A 16,258-nucleotide genomic window follows, 5' to 3' on the forward strand; every position below is an offset into this window, starting at 1 on the left:
GTTTGAGGCCAGCCTGGTCTAAAAAGTGAGTCTAGGACAGCCAAGGGTACACAGAGAAACACTTTCTCAAAAAAAGAAAAGAGACAAAAAAACAAAACAAAACAAAACAAAACAAAACAAAACAAAAAAGGAAATGTCCAGGAACCTGGCAAAATGTCCTGAACCAAGAAACTGATTCTGAAGCATACAAGGGAAGGAAGGTACTTCCCATTCCTGGATATTCACACAACTGACTGTGCCTCCTGCCCTCTAAACCATGAAACCAAAAAGCACAGTGTGCCCTTCACCATTCCTGACATGTCAGAAATTGGCTCTGATACCCTAGGGTTCTTGGGAATCTGAAACAAGCTGTTGATAATTCTCTAGGCATATTGAAATATTGCTCTAGGCCTCAGGTCCTGTATCCAGATATCTCCATGGATGTAGATGGCGATGTGGAGGTTTGAAGGGGCTTATGACCACAGTCACTATGAACTTTGCTTTAGGACCCAGAACAAGATGCACACTTGCTTGACACTTTAGGCCTGTGTACCTGGACTCTGAGGCCCTGACTTGGACAATGACCAAGAAAGTCACATGTCCTCTTTTCTCTGGAACACTGTGAAGTAGACTCCATGGGCTGATTTCCACCAGGAAGGACTAGAGTGAGGGGAAGGGGCTCGTTCCTACAAGAAGGCCCACAGTATATGTTTATTCCAGTGTCTTCATCCATGGTTGGGGTGGGGGTGCTAGAGTTATTTTCTGAGGTGCCTGGAGCTTGGAGCATGCCTTCCTGCTAAAGTCAGTCTGGAGGCCCTCCCTCACCCTTCACAACACACATTCTGGTTGTTGGGAAACTGAGCACCATTTTGAGATGTTCCTGGAAGGATAATGGGCTCCTCATGCTTACTGAGGGCAGGAGAGTACTTTAGGAGAGGTGGTCCCCTAATGAGGCAGCTGACCCCTGTTCAGGCAAGAACCAAGTGGGGCCCACAATGATAAACAGGAACCACATGGACAAACAGGCCCCATATGCTCCTTGACTAGGGCCTTTGCAAAGGTGCCACATTGAGGCATTCTCCACGGGAAAAAGGACTGCTTAAATGACAGGAGAAAACTAGGTCCCGAGGGGAGGCTGTGGAGAGTTGGCTGCACTTAGGATGACCCCAGGAGTATAGTTCAGTGGCTGTGGTGTGTGCTGCCCCAGAGCATGTCTTCTTGTACTCCCTCCAGTACTTCCTAGTGGATCTCAGCCCATGGGGTTTACTTCAGAGTTTTCTAGAGAGGAGAGGTCACATGACTTTCTTGGTCAATGTGCAAGTCAGAGAGGGCCTCAGTGCCAAAGTGCATAGGCCTAAAGGGTCAAGCAAGTGTGCATCTTGTTCTGGGTCCTAAAGCAAAGTTCACAGTGACTGTGGTCATAAGCCCCCTCCAACATCTCCATCCTCTGCATCCCCATCTACATCCATGGGGATATTTGAAACCAGGACCCGGGGCGCCAGGAGTCATTTTACAAGATTCCTGAAGGAAAACAGCCAGGTGGTTTATCTAGCATTCCGGGGATTTGGGTTAGGGCTCAGACCCCTTTTCTGACACAGGTATTCCAGCATCTGGGGACTTGATGGGGAAGCCATTTTATTCTATGCCCCTCAAGGAGAAGGTGAGGGAAAGAGGCAGGTGGGTTTTTTTGTTTTGTTTTGTTTTTTAATTTTTGACACCCAGGGACTTTGGGTAAGGGCTCAGAACCATTTTGTGATGCAAGTATTTCAGCATCCAGGGACTTGAAGGAGGAGCCTTTTTGTGCCATGCCCAACAGGGAGACTATGTTGCTGCCCTTTCTGAATCACAGTTTGCAGTTTATAGCAGGCAAAGGCCCTTTCTAGGATAGTGACCTTTTAAGATAAGGCAGTGTTGACACTGGTTAGTGTGTCTCCAAGGGCCTCATGAGAGCTGGGATGAAAGCCTTGCCTGGGGCCAATCTCAGAGGTCCCAAATGTGACATGAGAGTAGGGGTAGGGGGCAGGGAGGCCAAGCACCAGAGAGAGGGGCCCACAATGTTTCAGCTCTTCCCCTTTGTGATCACTGCAACAAACAGGGTCCCATTAGCCAGAATCATCCTTTACCCCAGCCACTCCCTGTGGACACAAAGCTAAAGGGCTGATTTTTGGATGTGGGGGTCACTCCCTACAGTGTCTTAGCACTCATTTCATACAGGGGACCCAAGAGAACAGCAGAAGCTGCACTCCATGGGCCAGGAACCTCTGGAATAGGAAGACAAGGTTCATACCACACTCTCACCTGGTTCTCAGGCATGAGGCCAGTTTTGGGTGTCAGAAGCAAGCAGGGCTCCAAGCCAGACCCAGACAGACAGGTACACAGGGAAATTGAAGCTACATTGTATTCTTTTGAGGCTCTAAGAAACCAGCCTAGGCTGAATTGAGGTATTATTCCTGCTCTGCCTTCCATGTCTGTGTCTTAGGACTTGAAAGTATAAGAGTTGTGTTTTTAGGTTCCTGCTGCTTAGAGGTTGCCTGAGGACCAACTAACAGGGAAGATCTCCTTCTCTGCCATTTCCCATGCAAAAGAATTTCCTGGAGGGCAAGGCAGACTCTCAGAGGCAAGGTGACAGCACCAGATGAACTGAACAGACAGTTTTAACACACACAGACACACAGACACACAGACACACAGACACACACACACACACACACACACACACACACACACACACACAGAATAACACACACACAGACACCTCAGACATCAGGCACTCACCATAACACAGAAGAGACAGAAACACATAGGGAGAGATACACACAAGAGAATCACAAGACAGCTTTTAGGTAGGCACATTTCAGACTCATCCAATCAAGAGACCAGGGACCTTAGAACAAGGGAGCAGGAAGTAATGAATTCAAATCTGGGGTCACCCTTGGAGTTGGAGCTCAGTAAGAACAAGGAGGGGTGAGTTTATTTAGCAGTAAGTTTCAGAGGCTGAAAACATACTAGGTCTGGGTTAGAGTGTACAAAGGTAAGCAGCTTCCAGGACCAGGCCTAGGCTAGCAGACAGAGGCAATACTCCTCTGAGACAACAGCTGAAACAGGCAATTAAAAGAGCCTTTCACAGGACCCTGTTCAGAGCTTCTGGACCAGCCTACCTCTATTCGCTTTTGCTACTGTGTCTTAGGTGGACACCTTCCACATGTCCACTTCCCATTGCAATTCTTCCATAGTCAGGCAAGATTCCTTTGAGCCAACGGCTGAGCTGAACGTGCAGGCTTTATTATCTGTAGCAGTGGCCATAAAACTATCACCATAGCTAGGGGATGCGCCATTGGAGGCCTCACAGAGGAAGATGCTCGTGCCTAGATTCCCCAGGAAGACACTGCACTGCAACCCATCTCTTTTACTCTGTCAGTTTCTTTTAGGTCTCATGTGCCAGGTGACTTTCACCGAGGAGCTGGGCAGAAGGGATTGTCCACCCCAAACACAGAAGACACATAACAAAGAAGAATTCCATTTAGTTTGGCTTGTCGAACCAAGGAGTTTAGTGAGGTCACCACAGGACTGTGGATAACTCCAAAGCAGCGATTCCGTTTGGGGATTCTGTGCTCAACTTACAAGCAGGCACAGTATGGAAGCATTCCACTTAGCTTCATAAGACGTTATAACACAGAGAGTCACCCAAAGCAGGGGTCACAGTCACAAATATATTCCCCTGAGGGCTTCCTTCGGGCTATATACAGGCACATATGCTCTTCCAAAGATTCTTACCCTAGGCAACTGTTTCATTAGGTGAAAAGAGGAGGGGTTTACTGACCAAGGGCCCCATGAGGATCCCATGACACCTGCCAAGTCCATGGGTTCTTTGAGGCCTCAATGCTCCCCTTTTTCCTTCTGAGAAAACTGTAGTAGGCCCAATCTCCTCAAGGACTTGTGCAGGTACTTAAAGATATCCTAGTTAAACATCATGTGCAACCTTGGGCAAACAGCCCCAGCAGGCTGAGGGAGGCTAGCTTCCCATGGTGACCCTCCTGGAGTAGACTGAAGTCAGCTCTAAGTTCCCCTCGGGGTTTACACTCCCAATCCCTTTGCCCATTCAGAGACATTTTTTTTTTTTACAATTTTTTGGAGGTTTGTTTTTGTTCCTTTGAGACAAGATTTCTCTGTGTAGCCTTGCCTGTCCTAGAACTCAATCTGTAAACTAGGCTGGCCTCAAAGGCACATAGATCTGATAAGTTTAATAAAAAAAAAACAATGCTGTTATACCTATATTCTGTTTCCTGTGGAGCTCTAAGGGGAAGCTGCTGTGGATGGCCTCTCTTAGGCATCTTGAGTTAGGGTGAGTGAGGTGTCTCTGGTTGGTGATGACTAGTACCTAGGATTTGAATCATATCAGCAGTTGGGGCCATCTTTGTAGGGTAAAAGGGATTCAAAGTTTGGACCTTCCCCCAAGGACTGTGGCTATGTGAAGGTAAGAAAAAGGAGGTGGCACAGTTCGGCTCTGCCCCGGTGTCCACCCCGCAAGGTAAGAAGTGTTTTTCTTACTCAAAGTACATAAGGATGAAAGGTAGGGCAGGGAGCCTTTGGCCAGATTCATTCTGGTGGAAAGGGAAGACTTCAAGAGGAACAGGTAAGATGAACGCACATCAGGTGTACTTCAGGAAACCCTATTTTAGATAGGCATATCTGGGTCATGTGTATGTAATGCAAGATCAGTTCCCCCCCCCGCATCCCTCTGCCTCCTGGCCCCCCATGGTAGACGGGTGACAGCACCAGCTCACTTCTCCTGCGAGGGTTTAGGATCTCATGGAGGGGAGGAACTTGACCTGAGCTGGAGACATCTGTGAAGCTGGTGAGTTCCTAGGCTGGACACATCCAGGTGAGAAGTCCAGGGATGGTTCAAGAAAACTCCAGGTCAGCCCACAGACAGGGACTCACAAAGCCTTCCCAAGACTGCTATTACACAAACAGCCTAGGGCAGGGCTCTCAGTCTGAGCCCCAGGCCCTCTTTCCTGGATGAAGTTGAGCAACTTGACTCAGCTCATCTGAGGAAAGGTCAGGTGTGTCAATATTCAAACTGAGAACTGACAGAGTTTCATTGTGCAAACACAGGATTCTAGGACCCTCCCTGCCCTCCTGCAGCCAGACTGGTGCTTTGCCCCTTAGCTAGTCAGATATGCCTTATCATGCCTGGTCTCCCCTTTAGGCCTATTTCTTAACCTTTTTCCCGGTGACCCTGAAATCCAATTTTAGTTCTTCTGGTCTCTCATTTCCCCCCTCTGACAGGTCCCCTGAAGGCCCAATTATGGGTCTTCCTGAAACTTATTCACTGAGTTGGCCTGCTGTAGGGACAGGTATTCCTCTGACTTGGCCTGTTGTAGGGCCAGGTACTGTGCTCTCATGACCATTATCCGGAAGGCACCCACTTTTTGCTTGGTATGAGGTGGGCACAAAGCACGATTGGGTTAAACAGAACTAAGAGCTTTTTTCCTTGTGGCCATTTGTCCCTCCTGTCTGAGAGTTGCCCTTGACTTAACATTTCAGCCTATAAAGTGGGACAATGGGCAAACTCATTCTCTTCTGTAACTTTTTTTCTTGATGACTCTAGGGGCGCTGTTATTGGGGCCTAGAAAGGCTGAATAGCTAGCTAGTCAAAGGCTAGGTAATGGGGCACTTACCAAAAGCAATGTTCCCTCTGTTTCTATTTTGTGCAAAAGTTTGAAGCATATTGGTATTAGCTCTTCTTTGAAAGTCTGGTAGAATTCTGAGCTAAAATCATCTGGCCCTGAGGCTTTTTCCCCCCTCATGGTTGGGAGACATTCAATGACTGCTTCTTTTCCTTAGGGGTTATGGAGATATTTGACTTGTTTTCCTGATCTTGATTTAGATTTGATAAATGGAACCTACCAAGAAAATTGTCTATCTCATTTAGATTTTCCAATTTTGTAGACTATGGTTTTTTGAAGTAAGACCTAATGTTTCTTTGGTGTTTTCCCCCAATGTGTGTTGTTATGTTCTGGTTTTCCTTTCTGATTTTGTTGATTTGGATATTTTCTCTCTGCCTTTTAGTTAGTTTGGCTAAGTGTGTGTCTTTTGTCTATCTTGTTGATTTTCTTAAAGGACAGCCACTTGAATCAATTCATTCTTCCTCTTATTCTCTGTTTCTAGTTTGCTGACTTCAGCTTGAGTTGGATTATTTTCAGGCATCTACTCCTCTTGGCTGTGTCAGCCTCTTTGGTTGTGGAAGTTTCCAGAGGAGCTGTTAAGTGGCCAGTATGGAATCTCCCCAATTTCTGTATGAAGGTGCTTAGGGCTACAAACTTTCCTTTTAGTACTGCTTTCATTGAGTCCCATAAGCTTGGGTATATTGTGCCTTCATTTTCACTGATTCTAAAAAGTCTTCAATTTTTTTTTCATTTCTTCCCTGGCCTAGTTGTTACTGAGTATGGACTTGGTCATTTTCCATGATTGTGTATGGTTTTTGTTATTTCTGTTGTTGAGATCCATCTTAATCCATGGCGATCTGCAAAAGCACAGTAGGCAATTTCAATTTTTTTGTATAAGTTACGGTTCTCTTTGTGACCGACTATATACTGCCAATTTTTGAGAAGGTTCCATATGGGGCTAAGAAGAGAGAATATTCTTTTGTGTTTGGGTGAAAAGTTCTGTAGATAACCAGTGGTTCCATTGGATTCATTCCATCTGTTGGTGTCATCATTTCTCTATGTTGTTTCTGCCTCAGTGATCTGTCCATTGGTTAGAGTGGGGCACTAAATTCTCCCACAATTGAGGTGTAAGCATCGTTCTGTGCTTTCACCTTTAATAACAACAGTGTTCTCTTTTTGCTTTTGTTTTTCCTTTCATTTTTGGTTTTTTTTTTAATAAACCTAGTTGTCCTTGTATATTGGTCAAAGATATTCTTAATTGGATTGCCCTCTGGGTAGCGTTTTCCGTTGGTGAGGATGGCATATTCTTCCCCATCTCTTTTCACTAATATTAGTTTAAATTCTATTGCTTCATGCTATACTACTCTATTAAAAAGCTGGCTCTGGAGTTGGATTAGACACCCCATCTCCCAACCCAAGCATGCTTGTTTTAAAATTTCCTCCAACATAACTGTCCTGGGTCAGGACACCATCTGACACTAGGACAAAGATAGAAAACAAAGCTAATCAGTCCAAGAAAAGACACTATGTGAATTCTAATCACTAAAATATAAGCTGTACCTTAGGATCTTAAAGAAAAAAATTCTATTTAAAGTTGTATTTATTATTTACACAGCATGTGTGCCTGCAAGCCAGAAGAGGGCACCAGATCTCACTATAGATGATTGGGAACCACATGTAGTATTATTGAATATCATTAAAAATACCTAAAGAAAACTGAAACAGCCTGGTATTGGCATTTTCTGAGTTCCTGTAGATGTTGGGTTTTTATGCTTTTCTGTTTAATGCCACCTAGGTTTCAGGTAATTATATTATTCTACAATTGAATGGCTTCCAGGACAAATAGTGAATATACTTTTCAGACTATCTGCTTACATCTGCAGAAACACACAAACAGGTTAAAATGTAAAATAAAACCGTCAGTCTAAACTATCTTGTTTGTAAGGACCAAACAAACTCCCTTTGGAAAAAGAGACTCCATTTTGCAAAGGAAAATCCGTTTTGTGTTAAACCTAGCCAAGGGCTGAACCCAGATTACAGACTAAGCACAAACTAGCCTAAACAGAAAAAATATTCCCTGCCAACACAATCAACTCACCTTGGGAAAGTCCAAATCCACCCTCTGCTGGTCAAGCTGGGCAGCAGGGGTCTGGCACATTGCAACAACCAATTAGGAGAGGCCAGGCCAAAGTTCCTAATGCCCCCATGACTGCTTCAGCCAATCTTTTCTATAGGCCAACTTGCCCTACACCTATTACCCAACCATGAAACTCTAAGTCTTGTAACTCTCTGCTTGCAGCTTTTCTGACCAGATGTCATCCAATCATATACTGTAGAACCCATTTCTTTGTCTAAAACCTATTGTTTAAAAACCCTCTCAACTGAGACTCCAGGCCACTTCCCTGCACCTGCTGTGTCAACGCATTGGAAGTGTGTCCTGGGTTTGACCCTGCAATATAAAGACATCCTTGCCCCTGCATTTGGACTCAGCTCTTGAGTGGTCTGTTCAGAGAGTCTCTCAAAATATGGGCAGAGCATTCATTGTTAGTAAGTCCAAATAATCCTACTTAAGATAACTAGAGCTGAACACTTAATATTCCTTCCAAAAAGGAGATAAGATGATTGGACCTCCTGGGAATATCCAGTCCAAATCCAGCTCACCTAGGAAAGCCCTCACAGCCCCAGCCACAAGAGTTGCTGCAGCCCACACAAACAGGCTCCCTCTTCTCCACTGCATTCAGTAGCTTTGCCAAAACTTTACACTTCACCCAGCCCTCATCTTGTCCATCAACTGGCCAGACAGGAGGCAGACCTGGCACTGCTCAAGTCTCTTAACTTGGCTTGCAAGCTCTGCCCACTATGCCTACACCATCAGCCTCAGCTGCACCTAAGCATTAAGCACCGACTTCCACTACTACCTAAGTCACCACAGCCCCACTCACAACACCTCCAGCACAAGCTACCCCAGCAGAGACAGCTTCTGTTCTCCCACCTGCTCCTACAGCTCTTTAACTCAGCACTCACAGCTTCTCCCTGTGAATGTACAATGCTTCACCCACCCCCTACAGACAGGGCTCCCATCCCATGGGTCGTGACCCCCACACCAGCTATCTATGCTGTGGTTCCATTTGTAACAGTGGCAAAATTCCAGTAACGAAATAGCAACAAAACACATGAGGGGCTGTGTTAAAGAGTCACAGCATTAGGAATGTTGAAACCCTCTGCCCTTCCCTGACCTTTGCAACCACAGCCCCCACCCACTACTCTATCTCAGCAGGTCACAGTGCCCCACTGCTACAGATGTTCTCTGCCAAATGAAGTTCAAGTGAGGATTCAGCCTTCTGCCCCCTCCTCAGAAAGTGACCACTCACATCATAGCCTTGGCCTCGTGTTCTGCATTCCCTGCTCACTATTCTCACCACTCACACAGCCCAGCCCGCAATAACTGCCACAGCAGAAACAGCCCTTTACACTCTTCTCCTTCGGCAGGTCCAGACAACACTCAGTAGGTATCAAAAGTTATACTGCCACAATCCAGCACTGAGCTAAAGGCCAGACTACCTCAATCAAGCCCTGCATCAGCAAGAGAGCTCAGCCCACTACTCCTCAGTCAGCTCTCACAACCCCACACTAGTATACACCTACATAGCCCCATCCTGCTCCTAGGGTGACCCTGCCCCCTCTCAGGTCAACATCCAGAGCCCGGCCCTATTTTGTATGAGATCACCTAGCCTCCCCTCCTGGCAGGCCCTTACCTCCACATTGCAGGATCCATAGCCACGCCCCCAACACCTTACCACTTCCTGCTTCCCTAGTAAATTAGTGGCCCCAACACATGAAGGTAGGCCCTCACACCTCTGCTTCAGTCTGTCTACCTCCCTGCCTCAGCTGTTAGCACCTGGGGCAGGTCTGACCAATGGTACTCTGTGGTGCTGTGCATCCCCTCACCGAGTGGTGGTGGGGGGTTAGGCCTAAACCTGGATGCATGGCCAAGACACTGTGAGCTGGAGGCCCGTGCTGCCTGGTGACCACAAGGCTCAGCCCAGAATGGGACCCTAAGACTGAAAGCCTTGGAATCCACTTGAAGGGAAGGAAATAAGGAAACTCTGGAGCAGAGTTTGTGACCTTTGCCCTCCTGTGGCTGTGGTCTCCCTCTGGAGGGTCTCAAGCAATGTTGGGCCTGCCCCACCTCCTGCCACCCACTCTTCCTCCTTCCTCCTGAGTGTGGAGGCAGGCAGGTGGCAAGCTCTGTGCTGCTCCTCCTGGGCCCTCCCCTTCTTGCCATTAGGCTGTGAGCTCAGTGAGGAGGCCCAGGTCACATGGCCTGTGTGCCCCGAAACTCCACTGACACTGATGCTCTGCTGCTTCTCAACAACATGCCTGGCAGTGGTGTTTTGCTTAAGGACAGGCCATGCAAACCTGGGGTTTGGTGCTCTTGTGCCTGTCTGTGCAGTTTGAGAGTCTGGGGTTGGGGAGGGGAAGTGGCACGCACTGGATAGTATGGAGGCTTCTAGAGAAAGGCCCCACATGGTCCTGCCAAAGGAATTGACCATGCCTGAAGGAACACAGAGGAGGGAGTGTCCCCTTGCCCTATTCAGGTGTCACAACTGTGTTAGTGGACATCAGCATAGAGGCAGTCAGTCCTCTGATTGTCCTGCCTGCTGACTCACTCTGAGGTCACTGCCTCCAGTAACATCCCTAACATCAGCTGAGAAGCACTTACAGAAGAGACCATGCTGCCTCTTTTGGTCAACAAATTCTGGACTGTTAGGTCCAAAGACATCTAGTTCCCTTTCACCAAAAGATACCGCTTCCTTTCTGTCAGGCAAAATGGGCAGATAGCTCTGTCTGATGCCTGTGAGCACAACAAAACTCATGCCAGCTTCCTGGCTACTTCAGTATAACACCTGTCTGCTTAAAAGTCAGTGAGTTATAAAAACACAACAACTACAACAACAACAACAACAACAAAAACAAACCACACACACATACACACACACACACACACACACACACACAGCAAGGATTACTAAGCATGGTTGCTGGGATCTCATTGAATGGCTTACTTTGTGATTATCAAATTTTACCTGGGTAAACCAATCTTTATTTTCTTTCATAGATAAGGTTTCTTTCTTTCTCTTCTCTTCTCTCTCTCTCTCTCTCTCTCTCTCTCTCTCTCTCTCTCTCTCTCTTTCTCCTTCTTCATTCCTTTTTTTCTTTTTTCCCGAAGAGTACCCTTGTCTGTCGTAGATCCACATTTTAGACCTGGCTGGCCTCAAACTCACCTAGATCTGCCTGCCTCTGCATCCCTTAGTTCTGAGATCACAGGCTTGCACCATGACACGTGGCTCTAAAATCACTTTCTGTTGTTACATAAAAAAGGTACCACTACCCTTAATCCCAGCACTCACTTAGCTGATGCCAAAGCAGGTGGAACTCTGTGAGGTCAATGCCTGCCTGGTCTACAGAGTGAGTTCCAGGACAACCAGGCATAAAACAGAGAAACCCTGTCTCGAAATAAGAAAAGACATCTTTTGCGAGTCAATTTCCACACACCCAAAGTTCCTATCTGATCTAGGAGCTATCTGGAAAGAGCCATCACCTCAGGCATATAAGACTTCCTGGGTTTCCAGACAGGTCAAAACACTGGGTTTATGCGAAGGCTCTGAGAATCCTTCAAGACAATAACACAAAAACTCTGAGATAATGATCACTGACCAAAGGCAGCTTAACAGCTTAGCTGCTGTCACTCCAGATTCAGGCTAGATACAATGGGTCTGCTAAATTCTTCTGCGCACTAGCCCTATTATTGTGACCCCGATTCCTGGAAGGTAGGTCCCTAGGAGCCCTGACTCAGAGACACATGGCCAGAAATGTACAGCTTCACCCCATCTAATTGTTATGGTGTGACTAACTGCAATCTGCCTCCTCTTAGCTTTCCAGAAGTGCGAGGTGGGCAGGTCTCTGTCCTTGGGCCCGCAGTTTCTCATCATCAGGCCATGTCTGCTGTGCCCAGAACTCTCAGCAGCCTACATGGTTGTGTGGAGCTGGAAGCTCTATCGGTACTCACCAGGCTGCAGCTGAGGCACCAGAACCAAGTTTCAGATCCCAAAGCCCATACTAGAAGCCCATACCTAGGAGAGAGGAGGAGGATATATTCCAAAATGGACTTCTCCTCACTTGAGGAGGACGGTGTGACCACATTGGGCTCAGAGGAGCCAGGGTGGTATGGTGCTGAGAAGGCAGCTAAGTAAAGGCCCTGTCACCTCACTCTCACAGTGCAGACTCCAAAGGCAAGGCAACATTGAGCCACCATTGGCTTGCAGAACATGGCCCACTCCAGCCATTGGAGTCTGTAAGTGTAGAAAACAGGCCAATGTGCCAGGAACAGATACTGCATGAAATGTTTCTCTCTAGAACATAGGCTCTTCATCAGGACATAAGTGTGGGTCTACCAAGTCAGTAATATTCCTAAGATTTTAAAGTCAGCCTCTCAAACACAAGACTTGCAGTACAATATAGTGTTTAATAAGCAAAGTCATACCTTTTTTTGAACAGATATTACTTCTCAAATTGGTTGTCTGGAATATAGGTTACAAAGTGGCACAGGACCACAGAAGACATATATGAATAAATCAAGATTAAGGCCCGAGATTTGGGGGAAAGGGCATGATGGAACAGTATTTTTCTGCGTTTCAAACCTCTGCGACATTTCTTATTTTGGCAAAAACATTAGTACCCTAGAATTCTGCCCATTGAAGGCAGCTTGCCCCAGCAAAATCACAGATGTATATACGTATACTTGAAAAAGTGTGGGGCAAGCAGATGGAAATGAATAGTGGTTATCACACACTAATCTGGATGTAATAGTTTGCTTTTGCAGCTTACTTTCCATTAAACTCGTTATGCTTAAGAAACAACTAAAAACTAAACTCATGAGTAAAGAAAATAACCCACCCACCCTCTCACATCAAGGGACTCTTGTATGTCCCTTTTCCACGTAGACCATGGACTTAGGTCTTCTGCCTCATCTTCCCCTTAGGGGTGAGGATTGATGGTGTTCTCTTCAGTCAGAACATATGCAGCATTATCTTGACCAAGCTGCCTGGTGAGTCTCAGGTAATCAGAAGAGGCATGCTGCAAAGAAAAAAAAAAGCAGGGAGAGTGGTAAACTGAAATATTCTGTGGTGATAGGCGTATTCCTTTATTTCAAGCCAGTGAGCCACTGACAAGGATCTTTGCATTATTGGTTTACAAGGTACTAGCAGAGGAGAGAGAGAGGCAGGGGTGGATGGAGAGAGAGAGAGAGAGAGAGAGAGAGAGAGAGAGAGAGAGAGAGAGAGAGAGAGAGAGACAGAGACAGAGACAGAGACAGAGACAGAGACAGAGACAGAGACAGAGACAGAGAGCTTGGAAAGTTAGGATTCCTGTACTATTCTTCCTTCCAGATGCCCCTTGGCTTAATGACAGTCCTGAGAACCCAAAACTTCCTTTTAGTCTGCAGCATCTGTGTCTGGCCCTCCACTCCCCAGCTTTTGTGAAGTCAGACCTAGCCAAAGTCTCACCTGTAGCCTTGGATATAAGTCATTTCCGCATTTACACAGTGGAAGTAAAGGTGTCAGCTCCCATCAGGAAGTGGAGGAGGACAAGCACAAAGGCAGTGTTACAGGTATCAATTGTAGAACTCTTTTTTGACTCTATTTTGAAGTGATACAGGGCCCAGTAAGTGGAACCAAATGGGGTGAATGAGAAAAATAGATTCAGGAGGAGTTGGGCTTCAAACAAGCAGGTGAAGATCAGGACAGGAGTGAGCAGAAAGGAAAGAGCCCAGTCAGAGTCATATGTCCACAGGATGAAACTCCTGCCCTTCCTACTCTAACTCTTTCCCAATGAGCTATCTGAAACCCTACGTTCACTGACTGGACGATTAGATCAATTTGCTGACAACTCTGATTCTTAGAGTTCAATTCAAGAACATCATTGTATTGGTAATGACCACGAAAAGGGCTACCTTTTGGAGTCTACTTTGCTAGTGAGCCCGTCAGACCATTTGCCAATTTTAATCTCGGTATGTGATCATAGGGACTCAATTTCTGGTGACACTGATGGTTCACTTTGTCAAGCCATGTATATGAAAATATTACCCATTTAGCTATCTAGAATTTCTAAACATTTAAAATGAAAATACTTTTGATGTCTTGCTTCTTTGCCAGATTGAATGTTTTTGCTCCTTATATGGGACTTTACATGAAGAACTAAATCTGCTGTGTTATTTTGATTGGGACCAGTTTTATTCTGTAAGTGTAGCCCCTAAAGATGGTCCCCAAGGTCTGTCTGCTCTGTCTAACATAAGGCAACTCCATAAATAAATGCTAAGTACACTCACTCAGCAAAGGGAATTTTAAGGAAATTTTTCAATATGATGAGACCTATGCAAGGTAGGTTCTAGACTGTATTGCAGTATTGCAAAATGGATAATCTCAGTAAGGAATCTGGATTCAGTGTTGAGCTTGGCACTAAAGTGAGGTGTGGCTGGGGAAGACTGAAAGTCAGACTGTATTTAGGAATCATTTATGCAGCTCAGTCATACAAGGATCCTTGTAGCTGTTACTACTGCAATAAAACCCAATGGTTTTACTCAGCAGTGAGTTCTACCATCACATGTGTGACTTCCTTCACATTGATAATGCTTTCAACTCTGCATACCAAATAGAGAACATATTGCTGGGGCATTTTCCTTATGAAGAAGAGTCCCAGATCAAAAGAAAAAAGCTATCGGGCATTTCAACTCTATCATACAGATTCCCTCTTAGACTGTAGAGCCACAAGTTCACCTATACTAAACAACGTTGGTCTGTAATGTGGCCCATGACATTATTTCATAACTGCATGAAATTTCCTGAGTCCCCCAGGCCAGGAATTTTTGACTAATGACCTTCAGTTATTTTTGATTTATGACTTTCAGATGATTGAGAAGCACCTACATGTGACAGTGTTGGTGGGTCCTGTGGCCTTGCCGATGAGTACTGTGATTCTGCTGGTGGGTAACCTGCTGTTGCCAATGGCTGACGTGGCACTGTCATTGTTTGATGTGACCTTGTTGATGGGTGAGGCCGAAGTAGAGGAGTACAATCAGCAGGATCTCCCCTATGTCTGTAAAAAATTTGGAGCTGTTACACAGGTCAAAGAATGATGGCTCATATGGAGTTCTCCATGTTACCTGTAAAAGCTCATCCAGGATTATGTTATTGGCTGCTCACAGCAAGTAGCAAACATCTTACATCTACTTCCCTGGTTTTCATGTCCCATGCCTTCTTTCCAGAGAAGTTGAAGAATGGACATGAAACTCAGGAGCTAATTATGGTCAATAAACACTTCTCTACAAACACCCTGTGCAAAGAGTCTGAACTTGAGGAATAAAGCCAATGATTTCAAGGGTTGGATGGGAAATCTCTGCATTTGAGGCTGTCTTGTCTAAGCCTTCTGTGTGGAAAATCTTCCATTTTATCAGTAGATGCTGAGATGGCACTATACAGACAGGAACAAGGGAAAAAAGCATTGTCCTCCACCCTTCTCCCCAGTCAGTCTGTCTCTTACCTCTGGGTCTGATTTTGTAGATGTTCAGCATTGTCATTTCTACTCCACAGGTTATTAATAACACTCACCGTCTGCACAAAACCAAAAGGGTTATTGTATAAAAAAATTACAGATGTACCATACATGAACTTATTGGCATTTTAGGTTATGGCTGCTCCTGTACCTGTGCTTGTGGCCAATATGACTGCTCCTGTACTTGCGCTTGTGGACAATATGGCTGCTTCTGTACTTGCGCTTGTGGCCAATATGGCTGCTTCTGTACTTGCGCTTGTGGCCAATATGGCTGCTTCTGTACTTGCGCTTGGGGACAATATGGTTGCTCTTGTACATGTGGTTGTGGCCAATATGGCTGCTCTTGTACTTGTGCTTGTGGACAATATGGCTGCTTCTGTACCTGTGCTTGTGAACAATATGGCTGCTTCTGTTCTTGCGCTTGTGGCCAATATGGCTGCTTCTGTTCTTGCGCTTGCGGACAATATGGCTGCTTCCGTACCTGTGCTTGTGAACAATATGGCTGCTTCTGTACTTGTGCTTGTGGACAATATGGCTGCTTCTTTACCTGTGCTTGTGGACAATATGGCTGCTTCTGTACTTGCACTTGGGGACAATATGGCTGCTCCTGTACTTGTGCTTGTGGACAATATGGCTGCACTTGTACTTGCACTTGTAGCCAATATGGCTGCTTCTGTACTTGCGCTTGTGGACAATATGGCTGCTTATGTACTTGCGCTTGCGGACAATATGGCTGCTTCTGTACCTGTGCTTGTGGACAATATGGCTGCTTCTGTACTTGCGCTTGTGGACAATATGGCTGCTTCTGTACTTGCGCTTGTGGACAATATGGCTGCTTATGTACTTGCGCTTGCGGACAATATGGCTGCTTCTGTACCTGTGCTTGTGGACAATATGGCTGCTTCTGTACTTGCGCTTGTGGACAATATGGCTGCTTCTGTACTTGCGCTTGTGGACAATATGGCTGCTTATGTACTTGCGCTTGCGGACAATATGGCTGC

The 16,258-nt window shown here is 45.9% G+C and overlaps 1 protein-coding gene and 1 long non-coding RNA gene across 2 annotated transcripts in view; one reads left to right on the plus strand and one right to left on the minus strand.

The window, feature by feature from the left end:
• The window catches only part of LOC311601296 (uncharacterized protein), a 356,408-nt gene that overhangs the window by 213,560 nt on the left and 126,590 nt on the right, over nucleotides 1–16,258 (plus strand). The window lies entirely within an intron of this gene.
• LOC311601605 lies at nucleotides 12,681–15,319 on the minus strand. Its single transcript, XR_014780607.1, has 3 exons — nucleotides 15,246–15,319; nucleotides 14,633–14,801; nucleotides 12,681–12,785 (listed from the first exon to the last, which is right to left on the minus strand). It is a non-coding gene; the product is annotated as an uncharacterized lncRNA (long non-coding RNA).

Source organism: Acomys minous (genome assembly GCF_964271855.1).
Source record: "Acomys minous genome assembly, chromosome: 7".
Lineage (NCBI taxonomy): Eukaryota > Metazoa > Chordata > Mammalia > Rodentia > Muridae > Acomys > Acomys minous.